Genomic DNA, 20127 nt, shown 5'->3' on the forward strand with positions numbered 1-20127 from the left:
GGGGATGTGGCTGCAGTGACAGGCAAAGAGCCATTTTCTTGCCTCTAAGGGGGGAGGCTGAGCGCGAGCTTTAAAAAGAAAGACTGAGGGAGGCAAAGGCAAGAGCTCCGGTTTAGGCTGCGCTGTCACTGATCGCCCCCTTTCCCCCACAGAATACACACACACATACTCCTGTGGCGCTGCCCAAACTGGAACTCTTGCCTCACCCTCCCTCCGCCTTTATCTTTAAATCTCATGGCAGAGTACCTAGCTTCCTCCCCCCACACATGGTGGAGCGCAGAAGTTCACCCTGAGGCAGGTCAGCTGTTGGGAGGGAGAAACTGCCGGCTCCACTGTGCAGGGTGGAAAACCCCGCACGTTGCCTGCGCGGTCACAGATAGCAGACAGGCCAGTCACAGACAGCGGGCGGACTGGATGCGGCCCGTGGGCCGGCCCTTGCCCAGGTTTGGCATAAAGTGTCTTGGTCAAAATAGGGCCACAACTGGTAAACCAAGCAAACCTAGGCAAATTTCCCCTGGCCACAGCCGAAAGATGGTGCTCAAAACTCAGCTGTGGATCCAGAGGGACACCCAAATTGCGGACACTATCTGAGAGGGACTATGTTTCCCACACCCTCAGAATTATGGATGGACAGATCGAGGAATCCTTGGGGGGAAATGCCCACAGCCACTTGGTCTTGTCTGGGTTTAGCTTGAGCCTGTTGGCCCCCATCCAGATCCTTACAGCTTCCAGGCACCAGCATGTCACATCCACCGCTCTACTAAATTGTCATGGGGTGGAGATGTATAACTGGTATCATCAGTGTACTAATGATACCTCACCCCACGCCTTCGGATGATCTCACCCAGCAGCTTCATGTAGATATTAAATAGTAGGGGGAGAGAATAGACCTCTGTGGCACCCCACAAAGAAGAGGCTGAGGGGTCGACATCTACCCCGCCCCCATTAACATTAACTGCGAACAACTGGAGAGATAGGAGGAGAAACACTGTAAAACGGTGCCTCCTACTCCCAATCCCTCCAGTCGTTACATAAGGATACCATGGTTGATGGAATTAAAGGCCGCTGAGAGGTCAAGGAGCTCCAGGATAGAGGAATGTCCCTCATCCCGGCCCCCCAGAGATCATCCATCAGCGTAACCAAAGCAGTTTCCATGCTGTGACCAGTCTACAACCACAACCCGCCGCTGTAAGTGCTCCGCCACTGCCTCCCTATTCAGGAGAGAATGGGTTACCCTAAAGAGGGCAGCTGGGTGAGAATCTGCAGATGCAATAAAGGTGGTAACATACTCTGCCTTTGCCGCCTCTATTGCCACAAGGTAAGTCCTACTGTAGGCTCTTATTGTGTTCGGTCAGACTCAGAGTTATTAACCCTCCATGCTTGCTCTAGGCGTCTCTTCTGTAAACCAAAGAGATCTTCAAGGTCTGCTACCTCAGGCCACAAAGGCGCAATCCAGTCCAGAGCCCCCAATGTGGTCTTATTCCATGGTGTCACCAGAGACTCAGGTGAACTATGGACAAACGAGTCGGGAATTTCCCCAAGCTCCCTCTGAAACCCATCCGGGTCCATTAGGCGCCTGGGCCAGAACCTCTTCATTGGTTCCACCTCCCTGCAGTGAGGGATTGGTCGATCAAAGTCCAGCCTCAGCAGGGAGTGATCTGACCATGACAAGAGTGATGACTATACCTCTTAAAACCAGATCATTTTTCCACTGCTCCGAGAGAAACAGCAGGTCAAGTGTATGTCCCCTTCTATGAGTCAGACCCTGGATTACTTGGATCAGGTCCATGCTTGTCATGGAAGCCATGAACTCCTGTGCTACTTTTGAGGTTTCACTGAGTGATGGTAGATTAAAGTCCCCAGATGGCAAGCTTGGGGAACTCCACCACCAGCCCAGCTACCGCCTCAAGCAGTGCAGGCAAGGCTGTTACAACATACCTGGGAGGCAGGTATGTTAACAACAAGCCCACTTGAAATTCTAAATCCAATCTCGAGAGGAGAGACTCACATCCGACAATCTCAGTAGCACAAACCCTGCAAGGGCTTAGAGTCTCATGGACGATGACAGCCACTCCCCCACCCCTTCCCTGGTTTCATGGCTGATGCAAGACCAGAAACCCATCTGGGCACCTTTCCGAGAGAGGAATGCCTCCCTCCAGACCCAGTCAGGTTTCAGTCACACAAGCCAGGTCAGCCCCTCTTCCAAGAGTAATGCAACTGACCTGGCATTGAATAGCAGCAGCCTGAGACCAGAGCCCATACTACCTCTGACGCCAGCTACACAGGATGAGACCAGGGGGCCAGAACAGAGAATCACTTCCAAGCAGCGAGTCCTCATTCTCTGAGAGTGGCCTACCCCTCTGCTTCAGCTATACCTGCCCCTCCCAGTAATGCCCTGGCTCTCCACCACACCCAAAGCCATTCCCCCACCCTTGCCGGCCTCTCATCTCTTGGCAGGCCTGCCATTCCAGTCATACTGGTCTTGGGTATATAAATGACATTTTGCCTGGCTTCCCCGTATACTTGTCCAGCCAGTAATGCCTCCTCTCCACGTGTCTATCTTCAATATGTCTCAAGCAACAATCAGAAAGGAAGTAGCTCTAGCGAGGAGCCTATTAAACCTGGCACCCTCCTGCCCACCTCTTTGAGCAAACCTGCACAGTTTGCTGCAAGACTTGTGTAATTGTATGGGGCAATCTGTATTCGAAATTTGGTAACTATAGTCCATCAACAACAGCCAGCAATTAAACAGTCCAAAATCAGTCCATGACTCAGAAATATCCAAACAAACAACATTCAGATTAATTTGTATCTCATAAAAAGGTATTTAAAAACCTGTGTGCTGACAGTCAAGAAAAATTCAAAACATGCAGTTTTGTCTCCTTGAATGGTAACAAAACCTTTGCAACTAAATTGCCAAGTTTGGAACTCAAACCAATACCCCAAGTTACTATTAATTAAACACATTTCAGCTCCTCAGGCTTTCTATGCCAATGGGCAGTTTTTGTTCCCCTGGAGGACACACCACAGAGAGTGCATCCATCACCACTTCTACCCCAGCTTTCTTTCTTTCTTTCCAGGTAGTCTTGCTTTGGTAGTCTGCCTCTGGTTGGATTGAAATCTTTGATTCTGCCTGTACTGGGTGATCCTAGCTTCATATCGCTCAATTTTCCTGGCTGTCACTGTTATCTGCTGCTTTACAATTTCCAGAGCTTCCTCAATCTTTCTTGTACTAAGCCAGTACTTTTTTGTCAAATAGTCTTTGATCTTCTGATTGCTCAGTTTCTGCTCCTTAATGTTCTTCAAGTTACTTGCATCTGATCTCAAGCTTTTGATTTTCAGTTCTAGTCAGATTTTCCATTTTGGTTTTCCGGTTGGCTTTCTGATTGGTTTCTGTTGCAGTAACCCTAGTTCTTCAGTTATTATCACAGCTGTACTCTACACAAGCTGATTCAATTCTTCAATTGAAGTTATATTGACAGTTGCAAGTGCAGAGTTAATATCTTCCATCAGTGGGACAAGTCGTTTCTTGCTTATGTTTTTTAAGGCTGGCAGTCTATTTCGCTCTGCATTGGAGCCTGCATGAGCAAGTATTTGGTCCTTCAGTTCTTGCTGCCTTTGAGTCATAGTGCCAAGTGTCTCATCTGCAGCTTCTTGCTGTCTTTCCAAGTTTTCATCAGGTTCCAGTTGTGCAGTGACTCCAGATCTTATTGGAGCTTCTACTGGTGCCAGATCCGATTTTGGTGTTTCTATTTTGAAAATTTTCTGTATTTCTTCTAATTCGACTTCACTGAACATTTGGTTCCTGATTATGAGTCGTCGCTGATCGGCCAGTCGAAGTTCCATTATTTTTGAGTCTGCGTGTTGTTTCCTTAATTGGTACATCCATCTTTGATATCCACGTTTTTCAGGCTCCGAGTTGTAATAACACTTCATGATTGTGCGATTCTCTGACATTGAGAATTTCTGCTGCTTTTTGATTTGTAAGCTTTGTTTGTTTTGTTCCTGTAGCTCATTTGTCAATGGCTGCCCAAGTTCCACAGCAGCCACCGTCGTCCTTTTTATCCTGGGTGACGACCGAGCCAGTATGGACTTCTTTTTGTTTTGTCTCTCCATTAGTTTAAATGGTTTAGGTACGTTTAGTCTGGCTCCTCTGCTTTGACCACTCCATCAAGGTTAGACCTACCAATAGTTTACACTACCACCGGCACAGCTCTCAGCTTCATTGAAGCTCACAAGCCCCACTACCACGACAAGGCGTACCCATCAGTGGGGACAAGGTGTACCCATCAGTGGGGATGATGATGATGATGATGATGATGATTATTATTATTATTTTGCTTGGGGTAATTTTGTTTCCAGATCTCTAAAAGCATGCCTTCGGGTGAATGTTCAATTTCATCTTCCACAATTTCGGTAAGCCACTTATGTATAGTTTTCTATAGACTTTGAATCTTAGAGCAGGACCACAACATATGAAAAAAGGTTCCCTGTTGTTTCTTACATTTCCAACAGGTATTTTTAAGTTTGGGATATATCTTAGTGAGTCTTTGAGGGGGTAAATACCACCTATACAGGAGTTTATAAAAATTTTCCTTACAGGCTGCCGACAACATGATTTTACAAATATTCTTCCATGATTTCTCCCAATCTGTTAAATGTATATTATGTTGAACGTTCTTGGCCCATGCAATCATTGGCTCTTTAATAATGTCCTATATCCTGTCTGTTTCTAGAATATATTGGTATATTTTAGTAATTAATTTATCATCCTGTCCTGTGAGTATTTTATCCAAAGTGTTATCGATTTATGTAATAAATAAAGATAATGAAATAAATTTAAATAGGGGTATAGGAGAGTTGAAGGCAAGAGCGATAACTAAGATAGAACAGTTATATGAGAAGGATGGGAGGCCAAGTAGAAATCGTATAGAATGGTGGTTGGGTAAGGGAAGATGGCTACAAATAAATGCAATATGTAAATATCTGAATGAAAGGGAGAATAAAGAAGCACTATTTAGGGAGGAGACAGAGTTAGAGAAAATAATAAGAGAAAAAACTGAGGGCACTAAGGCGCAAGCAAGCAATATATATAAGATGTTAGTGAAGTCAGACGGGGATGTGATCCAAGGATTGACTAAATGGTGGCAAAATGAGATACAAGTAGAGGTGCAAGAGATGGAAAATACAGTAGAGAATACAGTGATACCTTGGCTTACAAACTTAATTGGTTCCGGGATGAGGTTCTTAAGGTGAAAAGTTTGTAAGATGAAATAATGTTTCCCATAGGAATCAATGGAAAAGCAATTAATGTGTGCAAGCCCAAAATTCACCCCTTTTGCCAGCCATTTTTGTGCTGCTGGGATTCTCCTGAGGCTCCCCTCCATGGGAAACCCCACCTCTGGACTTCTGTGTTTTTGCGTTGCTGCAGGGGAATCCCAGCAGGGGAATCCCAGCATCACAAAAACGAGCGCTTCGCTGGCAACGGAAGTCCGGAGGTGGGGTTTCCCAGCAAAGGGAGCATCAGTGAAATCGCAGCATCGCAAAAACACCGAAGTCCTTGAAACCCCACCTCCGGACTGCTGTGTTTTTGCGATGCTGGGATTTCACTGAGGCTCCCCTCGCTGGGAAACCCCACCTCTGGACTTCCGTTGCCAGCGAAGCGCCCATTTTTGTGCTGCTGGGATTCCCCTGCAGCATCACAAAAACATGGAAGTCCAGAGTGGGGTTTCCCATGGAGGGGAGCCTCAGGGGAATCCCAACAGCGCAAAAAGGGTGCTTCGCTGGCAACAGATGTCTGGAGGCGGGGCATCCCAGCGGCAGCGGTGGGTTTTTAAGGTGAAAATAGTTTGGAAGAAGAGGCAAAAAATTTTTAAACCCCAGGTTTGTATCTCGAAAAGTTTGTATGATGAGGCGTTTGTAAGACGAGGTATCACTGTATAAGGAAAATCAAGAATACTAGAGTTAGGGAAATGAGAAGGAAAATATTACATGTGGTATTACACACCCGTTCAACTTGCACACTTTCAGCAGAACGTTAAAGGTATCTGTTGGCATGGGTGCCAAGATAAAGGAGTATTTATGCATATGCTCTGGGAATGCCCAGTGGTGCAGAACTTTTGGCAAAAAGTGCAAGAGGATATTAATAGGATATTAAATATAAGATGGATGACTACTAAGGAAATGGCAGTATTAGTAAAAAGTAGTGAGATGGGAGAATACAGAGAAATAAAACAAGCAGCGATAGAAAGTGCTCAGGCGATAATAGTCTTGGGGTGGAAAGATGCGACAAAATGGACAATGCAAAATTGGTATAGGTATATGGTGGACCACATTCAATTTGAGTTTTATGGATAAAAGGATGAATTAGATTAATGAAACTGATTTGCAACAGCTGATGGGGCGATGGGACAAGGTAAGACGATATATGGCGAGTAGGATCCAAGACCAAGCTATAAGAAACAAGTTGGAATCACTCTATAATATGTAAAGAAATATTTCACTCTTGGGTTTAAATTATTTATACAAGAAATACCCCCAACCGGTGGTGGGGTATTATTGATTGTCTGCTAGTGGTATCACTGAGCACATGTTATATGTTATATGTTGTGTGTGTCTTTTATATTATAAAAATCAATAAAAATATTAATTAAAAAAAATTAAAAAATGATGGGCCTTCATATGACATACATGTATGGACCTCTGGGTCAGGGCTTGGCCTTGTTATGGCAAGCATTTGAGGATGAGGGATGGGATAATAACATTTTTCTTGGACCTGCAGAGGTGCCTGCAAGAGTTGGGCAGATGGAGGGAGTCAGGGGGCCTAATTAGAGATTTGACCCCTTGCTGTGGCTGGTTGGGGGCAGAAATGGGATGTTGGCTGCAACTGTGTGTTCTCCTTTAGGGCGCCTTTTGGAAGGTGATTGACTGCCCCTCGCCAGAAGCTCTGGATATGTCGGTCCTGACTCATGGAAGGGGGTGCCATTGGGGCTCACCTATGTCAGCACCTCTAAATGGGAAATGGGGTGAGCCTTCCCACATGCCAAGTGATGTGGCAGAGAGCAAGGGAAAAGCCAGGGGGAGTTTTGACAGAGATTCTACCCCCTTTTTGGTTTTTACCCCTGCAGGTTTTTTATGAATTTAATTAATGCATAACAATAAAGTGATCCATTTTTAAATGTGTCCGTGCATTACTCGGCTTCCAAGGCAAATGGAGTATATATTTTTTTAAAGAATAAGGCCTAGAACAGCCTCAGTTAGGACTCATGACCCTGTCGACAGAAAGGGAACACTGCCTAAAGATATGGAGCACACAGCAGATCCCAGAGAACATTTTGGACAACTGTGAGGGCAACTGGGCTCTTCCCCAAAGCTTGCACCACTTTGGGAATGAGTCAAGTCAATCTTTTCAAATGGCAGCCTTGGTGCTAAGACTAAAATCAAGGGCCAAACCTTGATTTCAGACCTAGCATCAGTGTTGCCACAGAATATAGCTGTTCAGGGTACTCTGGAGTGTAAGGAAATAGAGGAACTGTTTCTCTTTTCTGGGGTGACTTGCCAGCAGTTTTTGACACAAGGAGCCCAAGGTTTCACCACAGATTTATATGAAAAGAAGAAAAATATGAAACAAAACTTTAAAATACAGTGGTACCTCGGTTCTCGACCACAATTCGTTCCAGAAGTGTGGTCGAGAACCGATTTGGTCCAGTACTGAATTAATTTATCCCATAGGAAATAATGGAAATGGGTTTAATTGGTTTCCAGCCCCTATTTCCTTTATTTCCTATGGTATAAAGATCTGAGGTCTAAGCACTCCAAGCTGTAGGAAGGGTGGGGGCAGCTGTAATACCGGCAGTTTCAAGGGGGCTCCTTTCCTCAGTGGTTCGTCTTCTTCCCTTTAAGCAGTTACACCAACTTTCTCCTTCCCGGCGGTGGCGACAGCAGCGGCGGCTTTCCTTAGAGCAGCAGCAGCGCCGGGAACGTCACATGAGAAAGAGAAGCCGCTGACGTTCCCGGCGCTGCTGCTGCTTGAAGGAAAGCCTCTGCCGCCGTCGCCGGGAAGGAGAAAGTTGGTGTAGCTGCCTACAGCTACAAGACGAACCACTGAGGAAAGGAGCCCCCCCGAAACTGCCGGTATTGCAGCCGCCCCCACCCTTCCTACACCCTTCTGCTCCAAGCTGTAGGAAGGGTGGGGGCAGCTGCAATACCGGCAGTTTCGGGGGGGGCTCCTTTCCTCAGTGGTTCGTCTTGCAGCTACACCAACTTTCTCCTTCCCGGCGACGGCAGCAGAGGCTTTCCTTCAAGCAGCTGCAGCGCCGGGAACGTCACATGAGAAAGGGAAGCCGCTGACGTTCCCGGCGCTGCTGCTGCTTGAAGGAAAGCCTCTGCCGCCGTTGGGAAGGAGAAAGGTGGTGTAGCTGCTTAAAGGGAACAAGACGAACCACTGAGGAAAAGAGCCCCCCCCAAAACTGCTGGTATTGCAGCTGCCCTCACCCTTCCTACAGCTTGGAGCACTTAGATTAGAGACTGGGAGACTGTTTAGTGGGCGGCCAGGATGGGCGTGTCGGATTCCGACTCCCATTCCTTCTCACCCCTTCCCATCAGATCTTGTAACATTTCGGATAATAAACAAAATTTTCTGTGGCTTTTCGGTATCCGAATTTTTGTTCAGATACCGAAGCAAATTTTTGCCGAAAATCTTGTTCGGTATCCGAAATGTACGAGAACCAAAGCGTTCGAGTACCGAGGTACCACTGTACAAATGCATTATTGGAGTTTCCAGAATCAGCAAAGACCAATTATTTAAGATGCAAGGCAAACACAGGTGCCATGGATAGGATAGGTGAAATTGATAAGAAGAGAAAAAGAAACAGAACTATAGTTTTCCTTCAGATGCACTAGGCTGTTTAGCCTGGTTTTATTTGGACAGAAGTTGGTCTATCGTTTTTTGAGATGAAGTGCAGGGGCGTTGGGGAGAGGGAGAAGTGGGGAAGATGCTCATTTGAAGAGAGTTTGTAACTCTTCTGTTCTGAATGCTTCAGGATCCTTTTGATTATTTTCTTTGGGGTAGATTTCTTATAATTTAGCAAATTAAAAGAAATTATCTCAGATTCTCTCTTGGAGATTTGCTCATCATAAGATGTCAAAGGAGGAAAAAAATGAAATAGCTTTTCTGAGTTGAAGGGAGGAGATTCTCGAATATAGCGATTGACCACAAAGAGAAAATTGTCAGTGAGAAACCATTCTGAAGTAAAAAACTATGACAAATTCAAACCATGCAATTCCCATGTGAACAGGCTCTCAGGATTTAGCCTTTTCTTTATAACGGGCACGTCAAACACAAGGCCCATGGGCCAGATGCATCATGCACTGGCCATGTCCATGCTCAGTTTAGAAAAAGGGGGGAAGTTGCGATAGGTCAGTGATGGTGAACCTATGGCATGGCTGCCACAGGTGGCATGTGTAACCATATCTGCTGGCCAGAATGGGACGTTTAGCCTCCTCCATTTGGCTGAGCCTTTTCCGTCCCCAGCCTTTCGTCCCCCAGCCATTGGTTGCTGCCTTTTCTTCCTGGCCCTTTCACCGAACGGGTCTCAAAAACATTTTCACCCTGACCTTTTGGACGCAGGGTGGCCACTGGCCAATCAGAGGATTTGTTACTTTTCATTCCTTTCCACTCTGCCTGCTTTTAAGGAGAAGGAGCGGGAGTTTTATATTTTTATGTAATCTTGACTGTATTTCATTCCAATTGGAGTTGACTTCCCCTCCTCCCCCTTGCTTTTTCCCCAGGTTTTCCCCCCACTCAATGTGTCCATGCTTTCATTTTCCCCCACCCCAAAATGATCTCTTCCCAACAGCTTTTTTTCTTTATGAGCTCAATGTGTCCTTGCCTTCCATTCAGCAAAGTGTTTTGGATAGTGAGGCTGATGGTCATCCAAATGCGAAGTTATATATATATACTCTTTCTGAGCCTTTCAGTTTACCACATGCTTTTGATAATTAAATTCTGTATTTGGTTATTTTTATTCCATATCTATTGATGGGATAATTTTCTAAGTTTAGCTTTGTTTGGAAGGAAAAAGGGATTATAGCTGTTGAAAAGAAAAGATTATCACTGTTGATTTACAGAAATGAACAAGAGTTGTTTATGAATAACTCTTATTAAGATCAACAATTGCCAAGAATGTGATGAAAATGGCACCCGAAACCATATTGATTACTTAACTGCCATTGCACACATATCAAATAGATTAATATAAGGTGTTAATTATTCCAGTGATTTGAGTCAGACAAGGCAACTGTTTTTAAACTATGGTGATTTAGAAAAATTAACAAGAGTTGTTTATGAATAACTCTTATCAAGATCAACAATTGCCAAGAATGTGATGAATATGGCACCCGGAACTCTTCCCCCCCCCTTGGAGTATGGGAGCTTCTGTTCCCCACTGTTGTGATTCAGTCTGAGGCTCCTCAGGGACCCACCCTCTCCAAATTTGAAAGGCTTGTGGGTTCCAGTGAGATGCTGAACCAACACATCTGCCACCACCCTTTTCTGTTTTCTGTTCATCACATACAAACACACCAACACAATACAAACATGAAGGAATAAAGGCAACCAAAACCATATTGATTATTTGTGTGCCATTGCAAACAATTACCAAATAGAGTAATAAAGATTGATAATAAATAGATTGATCGGAGGGGTGTAAAAGTAAAATGCCTAGACAACATCCAGGGAGTTTACAAAATGGTTAAGAAGGGAGTGTGAGAAATAAGAAAAGGGTGCAAAACAAGCTGCACGGAAATCAAAGCTAGACTTCATTCCATCCAGTAACCTTCCACCTTAGCTTTTACTTTTACTCTACTGAAGAGTAATAATAATAAAATTTTATTTACGGTCAAAGACAATCAATATAATATTAATAATAATTAAAAGGAAAAAGAACAGGAAACAGGACTTTTGACTGAGCAACCAAGATTGACCCATTGTAACTATACAAGAGATGTACATATCTCGCAATGAAGGCACACATTTACAACGAATCCCCACTGCTGCTGTGCAGAATCTGTCCACCTGTGCTGTAATCTTGGCCTGCTCATCCCCAAGCAGCCACTGGAGATAGGCAATGTCCGAGCAGCCAGGATATCCCTCAATAAGTGGTAGAATATAGTTTCTCCTAATGTCAGTGTAAAAGGAGCATCTCAGGAGCATGTGTCGCTCAGTCTCCACCTCTCCTGAGCCTCAAGGGCAAAATCTTTCAGTGGCTGGAGTTCCCTTGTACTCGCCGTACAAAACGGCAGATGGAAGCACACGGCACCGTACAAGAGCAAATGCCTTTTGATGGTTTGCTGACTGTAGCTGTCCCAGGTATCTTGCAGGAGCCACAACATATCTAGTGGCATCTGGGGCCAGAAACAGCGGAGCTCTACCCAAGTCCTCCTGCCTCTTGATGTTCTCCACCCTTTGTCGCAAGGTCTGTCCTGCTAGATCATAGTTCATCTCGAGTATTAAATCTGGGGAGGAATCTAATTTGTGAAGATTGAACTCAATGGCCTTAATCCATGAGGAGGAAAATTCATCGTGAAGGATTAACGGAGCTAGACCTTGCGGAAAAAAATTAAGCTTTAACCACATATTTAGGGACTATACAGATTCTTGCTTCGACTTTTATCAGTCCAGTCTTCAGGCATAGAAGTGTGTTTGAGATGCAATGTGACATCTGGAGAATTGCTGTAATAAATTTGGATTGAACTAATTCTAGTGGTGTAAAGTGTAAAGCTGAAGCTGGCGGTCCAAGCAAGGACCCGTAAAGAAGCTGAGCTAGCGACTTGGCCTTTAAAAAGCTTGATAGCAGCAGGAACATAGAATATTTCTTTGCTCTTCTGAGAAGCTGACCCAAACCCAAGCTCATAAAGAAAAGAAAGCTATTGGGAAGAGATCATTTTGGGGTGGGGAAAAAGGAAGGCAAGGACATATTGATCTCATAAAGAAAAGAAAGCTATTGGGAAGAGATCACTTTGGGGTGGGGGAAAAGGAAGGCAAGGACACATTGAGCTCATAAAGAAAAAAGCTGTTGTGAAGAGATCATTTTGGGGTGGGGGGAAAAGGAAGACAACATTGATCTCTTGAGTGAAAGTGCTTTTGAGACCCTTTCAGTGAAAGGGCCAGTGAGAAAAGGCAGCAACCAATGGCTGGGGGACGGAAGGCTGGGGATGGAAAAAGCTCAGCCAAATGGAGGAGGCTAAGCATCCCATTCTGGCCAGCAGATATGGCTCCACATGCCACCTGGGGACGGAACAGGCTCGGCCAAGTAGAGGAGGCTAAACGTCCTAGACCCTCTGCTGGCACGCAAGCCGTTGCTTAACTCACCTCCAAAGTGCATGTGCGTGCCAGTCAGCTCATTTTTGGCTTGCACAAAGACTCTGGGAGGGCATTTTTGACTTCCAGAGAGCCTCCAAGGGGTGTGGGAGGGCAGTTTTACCATCCCTCAGCTTCAGGGAAACCTTTGGAGGGCAAAACATGAGCTTACTGGGCCCACCAGAAGTTGGGAAACAGGCCATTTCTGGCCTCCAGAGGGCCTATGGGGGTAGGGGAAACTGTTTTTGCCCTCCCCAGGCATTGAATTATGGGTGTGGGCACTTGCGCATGTGCGATAGTGTGCACCCACACCCTTTCAGCACCTGAGGAAAAAAATAGGTCATATGACAACACCGTGACAATATGAGTTTGACACCCTTGCTTTATAGCATCGTCTTGTTTCATTGACTTGTTTCTATTTCTCTAGCTAACCAATCATCTTTTTTTTCAGTTATAAAACTATGATTATGGATCTATGATTTTAAGCAAGCAATACTGACAATAATACAGGTATTAAAGACCCTCCCTTTTTATAGCAAGCTGTCTTTATAGCTTGCAAGTTTCCATTTATTATTAATAGAGTAGGTGAAAGTTTTCCCATCTTTTCATCATTCCATAGCCAAATATTAATTATTCTCCACAGTGGAATAAATTGCATTAAGAAACTTAGGCTGCAGTCCAAAAATATGTTTCATTAAAAAGGATCAACAGCTGTTTCTCCTTGACTGAATACAATCAGTTCTGTCTCAGTTCTTAATTCTTTCAATTCTCTTGTTTTAAGAAAGAATGTGAAAGATATGGTAAATGAAAAAGAGGAAACCATTTTTAAAAGCTACATTTAAGAACGAATGCATAATATTAAACTAAAAATGCAAAGACGATTATAAATTAAAAAGGCTCTATTGTAGAATTGCAAAGATAATATATTTTAGTGCTCTGGTTGGTTTCATGAAAGGCAATCCTTCTGGCCTCAAATGAGTCAGAAAATGTAGGGATTTGCTTATTAAGTATCAGAAGGACTTGACAAACATAATTAATGCAAATATCTTTTTTATCTTGTTTAGAGGCTGAGAAGATTTTGGAACTAGCTTGAGAGGCCATCCTTGGTTCCTTTTTAATAATATTTTATTCGTGGCTTGCTCAGGGTCAAAGGAGTCAAAATGGGGTGCAATTTTGGGAGAGAGCATAAACTACAAAATAAACACATGTTTAGGGTTTCTGTAAAATCATAGTCTCTTCCTGCCTTTCTAACTTCAGTTGCAATTGATTGCCTTCCAATCTTTGTTCTTTATATTTCTTCTCTGCTGGATCGTTCTTTAATTTCTTTTGTCTCAAAAGTTCCTTTTTTCTTACTACTGTTTACACAAATCTGGGAAATAATGCACCTCTGGACTTGTCCTTTTAACATTCAACCATTGTGTTCTGCAAGAGCCCCCCCTTCAATTTTCCATTATTTTAGGGAGAGATTTTGAAGATTGCATCTAAGAATATAACACAAATGATTGAAAACAGCTGAATGCTTTCATTTTGAGGTCTACCTGAAAAAAGGAGAATCAGCATACATTTCAGAGTTGTAAATTAAGAAGAATATTAAATTCATAAAATATCCAATTCTGGATGAAGACAATGGCAAGGGATTCTCATATTGTTGCCAATACAAACATGTCCATATAGTTACTTAGAATCTAGGTAAACATGGAGACTTATGTGAACATATGAAAAATATATCATAAATATTAAATGCCATAGTGAACCACTTGGGTCTAGTGAGTAAGACTATATAGATTAGAAACTAGGAGACTGTGAGTTCTAATTCTCCCTTAGAAATAAAAGCCAGTTGGGTGACTTTAAGCCAGTCATTTTCTGTCATACCAGTCCAGCCTAGTCCAGCCTAGCCCAGCTCAGCGCGTTGGTTATAGCAAAAGTAGGAGAGGAAATGTTGGCATATGCACTGCCTTGAATTATATATAAAAATAATAAAGGTGAAATATAAATGAATACATAAATGTATAGACATTAGTTCATCATGAAATACTACAATACAAATACTCATCCATTTCTTGATCCTCAAAATCCGTGACCAGCTGAGCGAGAGCAGACACTCACAACACAAAGTAAATCAATAGACACAATTTACATAAGACTTTTGTAAAGCCTTTGATTCAGTAGTACACAAACTACTTCAGAAACTAAAATCTTATGGCATCTCTGGCCCCCTTTATGATTGGATAACTCTGTTCTTGTCAAACAGGCAATAAATAGTTAAAATAAGGAGTGCCCTATCAAATCTATTTATTTTATTTATTTGTTTGTTTTGTCATGTAAGTATTGGTGATATACAAAGATATAATATTTATATACATGATACTAGTAAAAGAGAAACATTAGGACAGGGGACGGAAGGAACTCTGGTGCACTTATCCATGCCCCTTACTGACCTCTTAGGAATCAGGAAAGGTCAACAGTGGATAATCTAAGCATAAAGTTTTGGGGGTTAGGTGATGATACTACAGAGTCTGGTAGTGAGTTCCATGCATCAACTATTTGGTTATAAAAATTATATTTCCTGTAGTCGAGTTTAGAACAGTTTACTTTAAGTTTGTATCTGTTGTGTGTTCATGTGCTGTTGTGGTTGAAGCTGAAGTAGTCATTGACAGGAAGCATGTGGTAGCAGATGATTTTATGGGCAATGCTTAGGTCGTGTTTAAGACGACGTAGTTCTAAGATTTCTAAGCCTAGGATTGTAAGTCTAGTTGCGTAGGGTATTCTGTTACGAGTGGAGGAGTGGAGGGCTCTTCTAGTAAAGTATCTCTGGACATTTTCTAGGGTGCTTGTGTCCAAAATGTGGTGTGGATTCCAGACAGATGAGCTGTATTCAAGGATTGGTCTGGCGAAAGTTTTGTATGCTCTGCTTACTAGTGTGAGATTACCAGAGCAGAAACTACGTAGGATTAGGTTAACAACTCTTGAAGCGTTTTTGGCGATGCTGTTTCAGTGGGCTTTGGCATTTAGGTCATTTGATATGAGTATTCCAAGGTCTTTAATGGAGTGAGGATAGTCTGCAAGGTCTTGTTTATTCAGCTTGTATTTGGTGTTGTGATTCTTTTTACCCATGTGTAGGATAGAGCATTTGTTGTTTGTTGATTCACACTGGGTGAATCCTCAGGTGGGCAGGCAGGGACTGACGATAGACCATAGGGTTGATGATGTGTACAATGGGGAATGGACCCATGAACCGTGGATCCAACTTTCGATGTGGCGACTTCAATGAAATGTATTTTGTGTAAAGCCACACATGATCTCTGACAGCCAACGGGGGAATGTCATGACGGGAACGGTCGGCATACCTCTTATAGTCTTTCTTGGCTTAGTTGAGGTATCTCTTCATCATCTCGTGCAGCCATGGCTTCCGCAGGCAAAATAGTTTGCAATGGGGCCTGTTCCTTGGGGTGAAGAAACTCTGGTTTTCTGGCTAGAGTGTCCGCTCGAGGGTTCTGGTAACTCGGCATATAACAGATCTGAAAGTTGAACCGTGCAAATAAAAATGACCAACGTATCTGCCGTTGGTTCAACTTTCAGGCCGTTTGCAGGAACTCCAGGTTCCGATTATTCATCTGGACCTCCACCTGGTGACAAGCTACTTCGAGATAGTGCCTCCACATCTTGAAGGCAGACTTGACAGCCAACAACTCTTTCTCCCAGATTGTATAATTCCGTTCAGAGGGCCTGAGTTTGCGGGAGTGGTAGGCGTATGAGAACAGAGCTCTGCCATCCGGACAGGCCTGGAGGAGTACAGCTCCGACGGCGACATCGGAAGCGTCGGTCTCCATGACAAATGGCTGACATGAGTCTGGGTGCTGCAGAAGTGGTTCCTTCATGAATGCTTCCTTGAGGGCCACGAACGCTTGCTGCTCAGCCTCACTCCACTGAAATGGCACTTGTTTCTGCAAAAGTTGGGTGAGGGGTGCGATCAGGGTGGTGAAACCCGGGATAAATGTGCAATAGTAATTCACAAAGCCCAACGGTCACTGCACATCCTTCACTCGCTGCAGAGGTTGCCAGGTTTTTAGAGCTGACACCTTGCTTGGGTCCATGGCTATGCCCCCTGGAGAAATGACATGCCCCAGGAATTCTATGGTTGTGTGAAAAAACTGGCACTTCTCCAACTTGGCATACAACCATTGCTCACGTAAGCATTGCAGGACCTGACGCAGATGATACAGATGACTGGATTCTGAGGGAGAATATATCATAACGTCGTCAAGATAAATAATGACAAAATAATCTAACATATCACAAAAAACAAGAATTAAAGTTTCAAAACAAAATTAGTTTGAACATGCTAATGGCTTGCATATAACTAAAAAAAGAAAAAGAAAGAAAATATATACAACAACTTGAAGATAAATTAGGAAATAGAAAATTTGAAATGGAAGAGAAAAAGCAAATAATTATGGAGTATTTCCACGAACTGTATAAAAAAAGATACAATTTAAAATGGTGATATACAGGCTTATTTAGATCAAGCAAACATACAAGAAATATCAGAAACATATGGAAACAGAATGGAAGAGGATATGATGCTGAAAGACCACCAGGGCGTTGGTGAGACTGAAGGGCATGACCGTGTACCCAAAGTGCCCGTACTTCTGGCGTGGCACTGTACCAAACATGACTGCGAAGTGAACTGCTGCTTCCAGACATGAGTTTTTCCAATTTTGGTTGCATTAACAACGCATTGCTGACCTTGTAGAGGGGCACAACAGAGAGGGGTTCAGCCTCACATCATGGGTGCAAGCCCCCGCGAATGAGGGTTTATTAACCCCGGACCAATCGGAAAAGAGGCTAACGGATCAAGCTTGCCCAGACACATGGTGGCCCAGTAAACACCAGGAAGAAGGAGAGGTAAACGGCGAGAGGGCGGTGATCCAGACAGCAAACTTTTTGGAGTTTTTTTGTACCCTTAGAAAAGAACTAATTTAAAGGACAGAGAAGCTTCGATTGTGAAAAAAGTGGTGACTTAAAGTGAAAGAGCAGCGAGATCGAGTGAAAGATGCTGTGAAGTCTGGTGTAACGGTGCAAGACGAGAGGGATGAAAGAGACAAGATAGGAGATAGAAACAGAGATAAGATCAAGAGATTGAGAGCGAGTGGCTGGCAGGAGAGCTGTTGGACCTGGAGGTGCTATAGAAAGGTCTTTCACTACTACGCTGTGCTTTTTGTGCTGTATGGAATTATAAAATACAAGAGCAACAACAATAACATATAAGGGAAAGGAGATAATAATACTGAAGCAAGTCCCAAGAAGAATTCATGAAAAGAGGCGGCACTTCCATTATTTGACAGTGAAACTTATTAGACATGAAATTCAATTTCGATGGTTGGTCCCGGAGGGGCTAATCATTACATGGAAAGGGGGAAAAAAACTATCGAAATGACCGAACAAGCAGATCGATTTATCGAAGAATTTTTAGAGTGTACCACATGATCAGGGTCACAAAGTTTAGAAAATAACGAAACGGAAGAAGAAATAGAGGAAGGACAGATAGTACAAAAAGAAGATAGAACAGGAACACTCCAAGAACCTAGAAGCACTAAAAGAGTAAAATAAGAGGGGAATCTCAATATGCAAAATACAGTAAAACTATTTTCAGTAAATATAAATGGGATCAACTCACAGAAAAAAGAGGTCAAAAAAGAGAAATTAAATTGCAAAATAACCCGACTGATTTGAAAAACAAGGAAGAAAAGGACCTACTTACACATAAAATGAATTTGGTAGTACAAGAAGAAATATCCATAAGAATTAAAGTTTCAAAACAAAATTAGTTTGAACATGCTAATGGCTTGCATATAACTAAAAAAAGAAAAAGAAAGAAAATATATACAACAACTTGAAGATAAATTAGGAAATAGAAAATTTGAAATGGAAGAGAAAAAGCAAATAATTATGGAGTATTTCCACGAACTGTATAAAAAAAGATACAATTTAAAATGGTGATACACAGGCTTATTTAGATCAAGCAAACATACCAGAAATATCAGAAACATATGGAAACAGAATGGAAGAGGATATTACAGTATCTAAATAGGAAATAGCAATACAAAAGCAGAAAAATAACAAAACACTTGGCCCAGATGGGATTCCGGCTGTGTTTTATAAAAATATGCAGGAATCTATTAAAAGTTTATTATTAGTTACCTTTAACGAAGTTATACCTAAAGGGAAGAAGCCGCAATCATGAGGAGAAGGATTAATTACTCTAATCCCGAAAGATAAAAAGAAAAAACATATGATTAAACAATACAGGCCCATTTCACTACTTAATAGTGATTATAAAATATTTGCCACAATTTTTGTGGAAAAGGCAGAGGTCCTGGTACACTGAAAAAGCCGATAACTCCAACAACTTTCTAGCTGAAGCAATCATGATGGGAAAGGCTGTTCTAGATGTTAGGAAAGAAAGGGGGAACCGACCTAAGCAGTTCAAATGGAGGGTTTGTTAAAGCTTGCAGCACAAGTGGCAAATGCCATGTAGGATAACAATGTAGAATTTGCGGTTGTAAGTTTGAAGCACCACATTTAAAAAATCCCGTATGCATGGATGGTGGTGTAGGGCTCTCAGATTTTTCAGGCAGATGACAGTGGATAAAGCCGCAAAGTGTATTAGGTGCCAACCCTTTATGGAACCCTGCCTGGAGAAAGGCTAGAATCTGCTCTAGCAATTCTCTTAGGGGATCAAGGTGATTGGAAGTGCAGAATGCGTAATAATCTGACCAAGTAGCACTGTAGATTCTGGTGGTTAAAGAACGGCGGGCAGCCTGAATCGTGGCGATCACATTATCTGATAAGGATAGTGATCCCAATCAGAACTCCTCAAGTGCCAGATGGTGAGGTGCCACCATTGAGGGTCCGGATGGAAGACGGACACCTGACTGAGGGATATCTGATTGTTCGGGATGTACCATGGTGTGGAGATGGATAGATCCCCTAGCTCAGAGAACCATGGGCGATGCAGCCAGTGTGGTGCCACCAACAGTAGTTCTGCTCCTTCCGATAGAAGCTTGCTCATCACCTTCAGGATAGGTGCGGTGGGTGGTAAGGCATGCCCAGGGCGTTGATGCCTTCCGCTCCCAGGGATGGGAAATGGAAGAAGAAACAGGGGAGCTGGGTGTTGCAGTGGGTGGTGAAGAGGTCCATTTGTGGTGTATCGAAGCATCGGCAGATGAAAGATGTTGAGATCCAGGCACCATTCTGCCGGATCCATTGTTGAACAGCTCAACCAGTACATTTGGACATTCATGCTATGTGTTCTGCTCTCAAGGACTGTAGATGTTGCTATGCCCAGGTGACTAGTGACTCTGCCTCCTGCATGAGACAATGGGATTTCGGGGGCCCTTGATGGTTTATATGGGCATGGGTAGCCACATTGTCGTTCAGAATGAGGACCAGACGGCCCAAGACATGATGGAAGAAATGACAAAGAGCCAGCAATTCTGCCAATAGCGACACTGTTGGCAAGCTCTTCCGATGTTCAGCTGCCCTGGGCTATCTAGTGGGCTGTGTGTGCTCCCCACCCAGACAGGCTGATGTCCATTATTATGGTGATGCACATCTCTTTGAAACAGGAACCACATTGAATTACTTGCCATGTCTACCATGGAAGAGAGTGACAAACCTTGGATGGTAGCTGAACCATTTTGTTGGTGTGGCTGCTTCTTGTTTTTTGAAATGGTAATAGATACCACTGTAACTGGCAAGAATGAAGA

Source organism: Erythrolamprus reginae, chromosome Z (genome assembly GCF_031021105.1).
Source record: "Erythrolamprus reginae isolate rEryReg1 chromosome Z, rEryReg1.hap1, whole genome shotgun sequence".
NCBI lineage: Eukaryota > Metazoa > Chordata > Lepidosauria > Squamata > Dipsadidae > Erythrolamprus > Erythrolamprus reginae.